We start from the raw sequence: 11,333 nt of genomic DNA, 5'->3' as shown, positions 1-11,333 counted from the left end.
CTCTGTTCAAACCTCTGGTTGGAGGTACTGCTTTGTTCTGTAATAAAATTTGTTGATCTGTATTGCATTACATTATTAACAAGTTAGTGGCTCATTGTAGAGGCTCTGTCGAGGTTAAATGCTGTGATCCAGCATCCTAATGCTCTTCATTCAGATAATGTAATGGCATATGATAATGTTGTTTCAGCTCTGGAAAAAAGTTGCCAATTTCATCAGGATAGTATTGATTCTGCCCAGGTCTTTACATTTTTTCTGTTAATGGTCACTCTTATTGTTTGGTTTGTTCATTAACATCTTGCCTTATCATGGTCTAATCTCTGTGGAGGCTGAGTTTTTTAATTGTCAGGTTGAGATGGCATATGCTTATTTAATCTTTTTGCAATCTTCTGTTATGTTTACAGGTGATTCCTGCATGGTTGAACTGTTTGCCAATAAAAGGTGATTTGATTGAGGCCAAAGTTGTCCATGATCAACTTTGTTCCATGGTTGAAAGGTAAGGAACTCAAATTTTCCTTTTTAGTTTCCTAATGTAGTCCCGCATTTACTCTTTTTGTTCTAATTCTTATTTTTGTTTACCTGTAGGTCTGACAGTGAGCTTTTGGGTCCAAACAATCAGTACCTTCCTAAAATAGTTTCAGTTTTTGCTGAGGTTAGTTTTTATCAAGCATTTGCTGCTTTGATGTGCCAATGCATATTTGATTTGATTTAATTTGATTTTCTATTTAATGTTGCCCATTTTATGCGATGTAGGTTTTGTGTGCTGGAAAGGACCTCGCAACGGAACAAACTGCTGGCCGCATGATTAATCTGCTCAGACAGCTTCAACAAACTTTACCGCCTGCAACTCTTGCTTCTAGTTAATGGTTGCCCATTTTTTTGGTCATCTCTGCAGCCACAACAACAGCTTGCATTGCAATCCATCTTTTCTTCATAGTTTCCATGGTTTTGCTTCCTTGAAGTCTATTCTTTCTTGATAGCGTCACATCTGAGTTCGCTATTGGTGTCTTGCACTGCTTGGGGACATGCTTTTTCTGGTTTGGTGGTCTCTCAATATGTTACCCATTCTTTGCCATAAGATGGTAGGCATATTCCTTATTTTTTTTGGGTATCTTTTTATTGAGACAGTGAGATATTGGATAATGGTGTTGAAAAATAACATCCAATTTTATAGGTATCGTGTAATAAATATTATGTTTATCTATGAATATTATGTTTATCTATGTTATTTTTGACTTTCTTTTTTTCAATTTACAGTGTGTTTGATAGAGTAAATTTAGAAAATAAATCTAACGTATTTATTTTGCAATGGAAAAATTTTAAAAAAATTCTATTTTACCTTACTGATAAATTTACTGACGGATTTTCTTTTTGTATTTAAAGTGTGGGATGATTTTTCAAGGTTCAAATTACAGACAAAAAATCTGTCAAAAAATCTGTTGTCAATTACCGACGAAAAATCTGTCAGAAAATCTGTCTGTAATTATAGATGGAAAATTCGTTAGAAAATCTGTCTATAATTACAGACGGAAAATTCGTCGGCAAATCCGTCTATAATTACCGACGAAAAATCCGTCGGAAAGTTCGTCATCTTCGGAAAATAGATGGAGAATTTATAGAGAAAAAATCCGTCGGTAACTGGTAAAAATTCGTCGGTCATTTTTCGACGAAAAAAAATTCGTCGGTAAATAATTTCCGACGAGGCTTTTACAGAGAGACAAAATCCGTCGGTAACCAAAAATTTGTTTGTAATAAAGACTAGATCTGTCTATAAATCTGTCTGTATTAATCCATTTTCTAGTTGTGACAGAGGTGAGAGGAGAGAGGGTGGGGGGAGGTTGAGCCAGTGGAAGTGGAGGGGCAAAGTGGAAGTGGCACATAGTTGGAAACACGACGGTGGTAGAAGACACGACGGCGGTTGGTCGCTACCTCAATGCCTAGCGATTGAGTTCGCAGATTCATGATGATAGTAGAAAACATGATGTCCCCATTGACGGCAAGTCTTTCTCCTTCCTTCACATCGGCAACTAACTTTGTAGATATGGACGAGGTGGAGTAGAGCGGCAGAGATGACGAAGTGAAACAGGAATGAAGAAGAAAGGAGGGCGATGGCGAATGAAGCAAGAACAGTGGTAAAAAGGAGGGAGGAGAGGGATGAGGTAGGAGGAAAGAATAAGGATCGGAAAGTGATAAAAGAAAAACAAGGACAACATGGATAATCTAAAATATAGTTAAGGTTAAAAGATCACATTTTGTGTCTTATGCATTATGTGATATTGAAGACATGTATTTTGTGTATATACTATTATGTTCATTAAAAAAATTGTCACAAAATAAATAATAGACATGTATCACCGTGTCCATATTTCTCTAATCAAAATACAGTTTAAGAACAACATGTATAGTAAATTTTATGGTAGGTCTCTTAATAATCGAAAGATAAATTCTGAAACAGATAAAAATTAGCCATTAACTATTGGTCAACAGATATCATAGGAATTAATATTTTTTTTATTGTACTTTTATTTATATAATTGCTATTAATTTGTTTCTTTCATTATTCTTTTTTTTTTTAGTGAATTTGAATAAGTTAAAGAATCTATTTGAGTTTTTATATCTTCACTCTCGCAAAAGATTATATCTTTTTATATTAATGTTGAAATATCATTAATTTTTGTTTTTTTTTTTATGTGTTTTTTCCTCTAAAAATGAGTTTCTTATTTATTCAAGAAGATCCAAAGTGACATCATTTTTTTTGAACGGAGATGTTTGATAATAAAAAAGAATTAACCAAAAACAAATAAATTTTGACTATTTTTTTTCTTCTTAGTATTATCATTTTTTAAATGATGTTTTTACAATTCAATTATCCATATTTGCTTATTATATCCGAATTAATAGTATGTATATAATATATCGAAATTATTTCATTTCACAGAAAAGGAAATATTTCATAGTTGAAAATTATAGCTATTAATGCATAATGAATGATAGTTTCTATAGTTAGTAAAATTATTAAAAAGTAATTGATAAAATTAATAAATTTAGGATAGCTAATTTTATTATTTTTTTTAATCTAGACATAAAATTGAAAACTAGCTGGACTAAAATTGAAATTATTTCCGAATAATAAAGACAAAAAAATATATTTAACAAAAAACAGATATGATTAATAAATTCTGACCAAGTTAAATATCATGTATCGTACATTGGTACTTAAAATAATTTTTATTAATTAAAAAATTAAATATAATTATTACAATAAATTAATTTACATTTAAAATTCTTAATCTTTTTTCATGTATTACACTGGTTGTATAGATAGATGAAAAAAAATTAATAAAAAATTAAGATATTTATAAGAAAAAAAAACGGATAGATTTTTGATCTTTTAAGTTTTTGACAAATACATTCTTGACGAAATTTAAATATAAAAAGATTTCTGACTTTTACAAATAGAAGATAATTTTATCTCTCCGTTTATTTGCCTCTCACAAATCATCGAACTCAAATCAACGCTATGCTTTTCAGTTTTTTCATTAGAATAAACAGGGGTATGCAAATTCTCTAAATGGTATTCATAGTAATACTCTAAATAAGTGAAACTTGAATGTATAGTAGACTTATTACTAGATCCACCAGTTTGCAAAGAAGGCCCAGCTCTTTGGTCTACACTGGGCCTAATATTTTGTTGTACATTGGGTCATTTTTCAATAATATTTTATCTATTCTTTTTTGGTGCATCCTTTCTCTTTAGTGGATCCTTCTTGTTCTCTTTCACTTTTCTCTTTGGTACAATCATTTTTTTTTCTCCTTGTAAGCCATATTTCTCTTCTTTTTGGCACGCTTTTCTTTTTCACTGCTCTCCTCATTATCACTGTCATCATCATACTCTGGAGGTGGAGGTTTGTAAGGTTCATCCTAGGTGCTCTCTTAACTGTTATCAAAAAATGATGCCATCAAATTATCGCAGATGTAACAGTCCAGACCATCCGCTAGTATAATATTGTCTGCTTTGGCACACAAGGCCTCACGGTTTTGCCTTAGACGATAGGGATGATAGCTGAAACCCCCCACACTCACTCGTCAAAACGCGTCATGCTAAGGAGAGGTATCCACACCCTTATAAGGCATGCCTCGTTCCCTTCTCCAACCGATGTGGGACCTTACAATCCACCCCTCTAAGGGAGCCCAGCGCCCTCGCTGGCACATCGATTCGGACTCCGGATTTAATACCATCTGTAACAGCCCAGACCACCCGCTAGCACGATATTGTCCACTTTGGCACACAAGGCCTCACGGTTTTGTCTTTGACGATAGGGATGATAGCCGAAACTCCCACACTCACTCATCAAAATGCGTCATGCTAGGGAGAGGTATCCACACCCTTATAATTAAGGCATGCTTCGTTCCCCTCCCCAACCGATGTGGGACCTTACAATCCACCCCCTAAGGGAGCTCAGTGCCTTCGCTGGCACATCGATCCGGGCTCCGTCTCTGATACCATCTGTAACAGCCCAGACCACCCGCTAGCACGATATTGTCCGCTTTGGCACACAAGGTCTCACGGTTTTGCCTTTGATGATAGGGATGATAGCCGAAACCCTCCACACTCACTCGTCAAAACGCATAATGCTAAGGAGAGGTATCCACACCCTTATAAGGCATGCCTCGTTCCCCTCTCCAACCGATGTGGGACCTTACAATCCACCCCCTAAGGGAGCCCAACGCCCTCGCTGGCACATCGATTTGGACTCCGGCTCTAATACCATCTGTAACAGCCCAGACCACCCGCTAGCACGATATTGTCCGCTTTGGCACACAAGGCCTCACGGTTTTGGCTTTGACGAGTGAGTGTGGGGGCTTCGACTATCATCCCTATCGTCAAAGCCAAAGCCGTGAGGCCTTGTGTGCCAAAGTGGACAATATCGTGCTAGTGGGTGATGTGGGCTGTTACAGTAAGGCCCGCTCAGCCGCTAGGATATATAAAATATAAATTTTTTTAGATAAATTGTAATGATATTTTATTAATATTAAAATATAAATTAATTTTAATTATTTTTAATATTTTTAATTATATAAAATATTATTTTGTTTTAATACATAGTAATATATAATATTTTTAAAATTATTTTAAAAATATATATTAATAATAAGACTAGATACGCTAATACGGTAACACAATGATATTTATGTGTATTGAAGAAGATTTTTTTATTTTTATTAAAAAATACGGTTTGATATAGAAGACACATATGTGGGACGAATGTTGATAAATATCGTGTCCGGGGTGCGTCTCACACGCCAACTTAACTAAGTGTTTGTGCCTGAGATTTTTTCTTAAGTCCCAAACGACATCGTTTTATTTTATTGTATTATTGTTTTGTTTTGAAAAAAAAAAACTCTTGGTAGCCAAGTAAGGGTAAGGTTTTGAGAACCGGACCAATCATGAAATCGTTCTTGTTTGTTCGGTCCGATTTTTAAAATCATGCAGAAATCAAAAATCACAACAAAGCCATTTTCATCAATAATTTCAAGTTTTCAACAATGATATTGAAATCAGAAATCAAAAATAAAAAATCATAACAAAGCCATTTTCATCAATAATTTTAGAAATCAGCAACAAAAATTAAAAAAAAGTAGCAGCAGCATAATAACACAAAATCAATTATTTCACATTCAGAAATCAAGAACAATCAGCAACAAAAATTAAAAAGCAGCAGTAGTATAACAACACAAAATCAATGATTTCACATTCACAAATCATTCAAATCAGACATTTAAAAGTCAGAGCATAAAAGGAAAAAGAAACCCGATAAGCAATGCCACTAACCTTCGACGAGGGAGGAGCGCGACGGAGAGTAGGACGATGGCAAGCGGCGACACGATGGCGAGCAACTCAAACAGAGAAGACGCAGGAGGATGGACGACGTGCCGAGCTAGAACAGACAGCCACGGAGGCGCCGACAACCACGGACGGCGACGGTAGAATCGTTGAAAAAGCTAGGGTTTTGGTTTTGGATTCCCGTTCTTTGCTGAAAGCCTAGAACGCATGAAGGAGGGGGTTTAGGGGGAAGGGGTGTGACTCACACGTGGGGTCCGGGTTGTTTTTTTTTTAAAGCAAGCAAAACGGTGTCGTTTAGTAAGAACTAGCCGGGAAGTTCATCGATTTTTGGGCAGTTCTATGACTAGTGGTTTTAGACATCGGACCGGACCGTTTTATCACTGGTTCAACCTGCCTGTCGGGTCAAGTTTTCAAAACCATGTATACCCTGAACCCTCGTCACTCTCATTCTCAGTCTCACTCTCTAAGCAGTTCACTGCTACACTCACTCATCACAACACCAATGCCAACTCCAACATCAGCCTCCACCCCTCTTCTCAGTCACTCCTCGTCGTCACCTCTAGTCGTTCCGTCTAGTTTTCTGCCTCTGTTCGGGCTTCGGCCTCTATTCGCCCCTGCTCGCCACTTTTGTGGAACTTTACACACACAAATAATCAAAGTCTCTTGACAGCTGGCACCAATCATGGGTGAAGAAGAGAAACCTTATTGGCTTATTCTCCTCCTCAACCTATTCCCAACGATGACGAACATTCAGGAAGAAACCGCATCTTTGCTAACCTCAAAGACTCTCTCTTGTCTCAGCTCGCCGAATCCAACCCCTCCCTATCCCTCAAAACACACCATGTTTCCTCCATCATTCAGCAGTGTCTCAAGAAGATGTTTTCTTCTTTCCATACCCCCACACACCCTCCTTATGCATTGGTAGCTCCTTTCCTCTACTTTTCTCCAAAATTTCAATCTTTTTTATTTTACTTATTGAGTGTCTTATTTTCTATGGAATTGAAATGATCATAATGCATATGCTATTCTTCTTTCGGTTTTAATTTTTCGCACCCTTTTGCGCTTTTTTTAGATGATAAATAGGGCAATATCTGAGCTAAATGAGAATAAAAGGTTCACTGAAGAAAAAAGTTCTAATTTTATTGTAAAGGAGTATGAGGATTTGCTATCGGCACATAAGAAAATTTTGGGTATTCAATAGGAGAAGCTTTGCCAGAATAAGGAGATTGTGTGTAATGAAGTGGCAGATATCTTCTACAGGTTGATCGTGATGGAATAGATGGTGATTAGAATGGGAGACAAGAATGTAAAAGTAAGAGGAAGAAAAGAGGAAAGAAGAGAAGTCAGCATAGCATGGATGGAGGTGGAGAGCAAAAGCGGAAAAGAGTAAAAATCTTTGAAGAGGTTGAAAAGAGTGATAAGCCTAAAGAGGGAAGAGATGAGGCACAACATCAGGTTTATGATTTAGGTGATGTTAGGATTGATGAGCCAATTAGTGTGGTGAAATAGACAAAAGAGAAGGGGAAAGAAGTACTTGACCAGTCAGCTTAAAGGGTTGGAGAGCAGAATAAATCACAAAGTACTAGAGTTGTAGAACAATATGTTGAAACAGAGCCTCTAGCACAGGAGTTACAGGATCAGGTATTATGGTGTTTCTATCATTTTTGGCATGTGTTGTTGGTACTTGATAGTTATCATTCATGTGGTGGAGCTGTTAGTTGTTACTGCCCTTTTATTAGAGCTTGTTTACTCATTATATCCAAGAATTTGCTTGATTAGAGAGTTTTAGAAAAGCTTTTTATAAAACAAGTGTCATATATTTCCCTACTACAATATTGGGATTTGTTATGCTTTCATTTAATCTAAAAAAGCCAAATTATTTAATAATGTGTACTTGGAGTTAATTTGATGACATTTGAAGCTTTCGTATACAGGACAGTATTAGGAAACAATTGGCATTTTCTTTCGTATATATTTGTGCCTTTCTTTCTATTTCAATAAAGGGAAGCTTAGTGCAATAAACTTTCCACTCTGCCTAGAGTTCTTGAAAAGGTTGGATCCAATATGTAGATTTGTATTAGGAAGCTTTACCGTATCGCTGTTTTTTTTTTATATATATATATAAAACGGAAATACTTTTCTTGGAAACAAACAAGCATATACATATATACAAAACTTCTTACTCAAGCAACTTACAAATATTATATACATACATATTATTACAGTCACGACTCCTATCCCTCTTACAAGAATATATTAATAAAGGCGAGGAAAATCTATAACATACGTATACAAACAGAAACAGCATATCTAAGAACTTAACAAAAACTCTGCAAGATTCCTCATCCGTTATGAAAGAGAAGTCTATAGAGGGTGAGAACATCATCCTCGCTGGTTCTCAGTAGAACATTTAAGAATTGTTATAAGAAGATATGTATAAAGAAAAGAATATAGTTCAAAAATAGTAATTTTCATTCATCTTATGAATCTTTTCAAATATCACAATATTTATTTATCTAAACTTAACATTCACACCATATTTATAAGAGTTCTAAACCTTAGCATATCATTTCAATACATATCCAGGGACAATCTAATTAGACTTATCAAATCACAGTCTTCGACCCAAATTAAATCATTTCAGCCTCTGACCCAATTCAAATCATCTCAGCCTCTGGCCCAATATAAATCAATCACTATAAAAACTCAAAACAAAATTCAATCACAATGCAAGCACAAACAAAATACAAGGCAATCACATTTAAAGAACAGTTACAGCAAGTATCGCAGTTATCAGTTAAATAGAATTCATTAGATAGGCAATAAGCACATCCAAACAAAGCAAAAAATGCAACATGATGCATGCCTGCCCTACTAGCCGTGAGCTCACGTGTCAGTTATTTTGCTAGAACCTGACACATCCAATAGCTAACCCAAATATCATCCTCTTGAAAACCGGTAGGTGGTATACTACCACGATCCTCGCAATATTTTCAATTGGAAAACACACAGCCGTGGGCAGTAAATAACCACGATCCCTGTCACAGCCCAAAATGAGCCATGACTGGCGCTCAGGAAAATTATCCCCTAGCAAGCCTAACAGATTCGAATATAAGATAAATAAGAAGGTTACAAATGTTTTGAATAAATTTACACTTTCTAGAATAAATAATTTCATGTTTTAAACAAAAATAAAATAAATAAATATGAATGAATCCTGCCTGTGACATATGGAGCAGATGACATCTAAGAACTCAATAAATAATAGATATCCATTGCAGATCATTACTCTTGAATAGAAAGGCTCACATAAGCAAGTATTTATTCCTGAAAAATAATTTTAGAAAAACGGAGTGAGTTTTGCAACCCAGTGACTAAACAGTATATCTATAAGTTACATGAGACCATATAAACATTATTATAACAATAATTTTAGTTAGAAAAATAATTTATATGAATAAGTGAATCAATAAGGGAGTTCTCATACAGAAATCAAATCAAAAGTCCACACTCGGGCTGCTTCACCTCTATGGGTAGCCCTTTCCTCTTGTGCGTCCTAATAAAATAATAGATCTAACGTGTGGTCTACACGTTAGGCTAGCAACACCCCTGCTAGCTGGAGTCTGAGTTAGATGCATCTAAGTTAACGTCATAACCGCCGTTAACTACGATTTTCTAATACGAGCCTCCCAAACCAATTCAAAACATAATTTCAAATACAACAAATTTTTTATATTTCTAATATATGAGATATCGAATCAAATCAAATTAGATAATTCTTTTTCATCAGAAATCTTTTCCAATCACACTTTTTCACTAAAAAAAATTCAAATATATTTCACAATTTTAAAATGAGTAAGTACCAGTAAATATCTTGATGCTTCAAAAATATATATTCAAGCAAAATCAAACATTTTGAAATAATGTAAAACTTCATCAAAAATATATATAGTCTCATGTATAATTTCAAAAGTATAAACTTCATAAAAATGAATTATTTAATTCCAAAAAATCAATTATTCTAATCATTTAAAATCATTCAAAGCAAATATAGCTATAATTCAAAGATCATAATAGATATATGTCAAAATAATTATAGATGCATAATCAAACAACTATAAATGTAAAGCCTACTCACAATATGGTCCTAAAGGACCGAAGAGGCCGAACCCGGAGTGCGAAATTAAAAGGTGAGGAAAGTTGAAGTAGAATAGAATGGAAGAGCACAGAATTTGGACCAAGGCAATGGCAACAACTTCAATTCTCACGACAGGCAACAATGACCACAACACCAGGCAGTAGTTTCAAATCGAATACAGAGACAAAGGAAGATAAAATTCTGGAAAATCCAAAACAGAACAAAGACAAAAATAAATCAAAACAAGAACAAGGTAGAAAAATGAAATGGTGGCAGAGATAAGGTGAAAATAGAACAGACTAAAAGAAGATGCTAGACTAGAACAGTGGCAAGGTAGTGTTGCCAGTGATTTTGGAAGCTCTGGCGTGTTTTCCGACGATGGTAGCGCCGTTCCTGGCAACTAGAGGCGCGGCGACGAGTCTCCTTCTCCTCTAGCGAGTTCCTCCTCCCCCCTCTGTTCGTGTATAGTCATGTTTCTCTCTCTGCGGACTCTCTCTTTCTCTTTCTCTCTCTCCTGTTCGAGCTTCTCTTCCCGGAAACCCAATGGTGGCAGCGGCGGCATAGCAGCTCGGCGACAAGGTCTCCATCGGCAAAGATGGATCGGCGGTGGGAAAAGCATGACGGCAACGGATCTAACGACGATGAGACTGACCGCGTCCCTCTCTTCCTCGCGGGTCCTCCTCCTTCTCGGCGACCATGATGGCGGCACGGTGAAACGCTAACGGCAGTGACACTCCTCCAACTTCCTTCAACTCGCAGACTCCCTATTTCTCTTGGGTTGACGTCGATGGCGACTTGGCAACGGCAGAACTTCGGCGGCGAGGCGTGGAGGCAGCAACCCCTTCTGTCGTTCTCTCTTTTTTTCTGTCTGGGTGTATCTGTGTATGGTGTGAGTTTTGAAAAGAAGGGGGGCTGTGGTTGATGAGGAAGAGTGGAAGTTGTTTAGTAATTTAGGGTTAGGGTTAGGTAGGAGGAGTAAGGGTAATATTGGAATTTTGATAAAATTAAAGAGTAGGATATTAATAATAGAAAAAAGAAGCTTGGGACATTACAATCCCCACCATCTGTAAGCAGTATACCACCACAATCCCCACAGATATTTTCACAACTCGTGGGCAGTAAACAACCATGATTTTCACGTTCATCGCGACACTAGACAAGCAGTACACCACCACGATCCTTGCCAGGTCAAAACTCACATTCATAACCACAACTTTTTAAAATCTTGACCCAGAGTAAGTGGGACTAAGCCACAACCCTTGCGTACTGCCTAGGTATTTCAAATCACAAATCTCTTCTTCTTTTAAAACCAATACCACCTCTTTGTGACATTCTCCAAAACCTTCAAATCAA

General features: G+C 36.2%; 1 long non-coding RNA gene across 1 annotated transcript; it reads left to right on the top strand.

Annotated features, from left to right (window-relative positions):
• The first annotated feature begins 215 nt into the window (after positions 1–215).
• Positions 216–797, top strand: LOC107637610 (uncharacterized). The gene is made up of 4 exons (XR_015880735.1): positions 216–237; positions 402–493; positions 583–649; positions 751–797. It is a non-coding gene; the product is annotated as an uncharacterized LOC107637610 (long non-coding RNA).
• Positions 798–11,333: the final 10,536 nt, after the last annotated feature.

Source organism: Arachis ipaensis, chromosome B4, assembly GCF_059453495.1.
Source record: "Arachis ipaensis isolate K30076 ecotype BB chromosome B4, ASM5945349v1, whole genome shotgun sequence".
Classification (NCBI taxonomy): domain Eukaryota; kingdom Viridiplantae; phylum Streptophyta; class Magnoliopsida; order Fabales; family Fabaceae; genus Arachis; species Arachis ipaensis.
The sequence above is the reverse complement of the archived record's forward strand: the minus strand, read 5'-3'. Positions and strand labels throughout refer to the sequence as shown.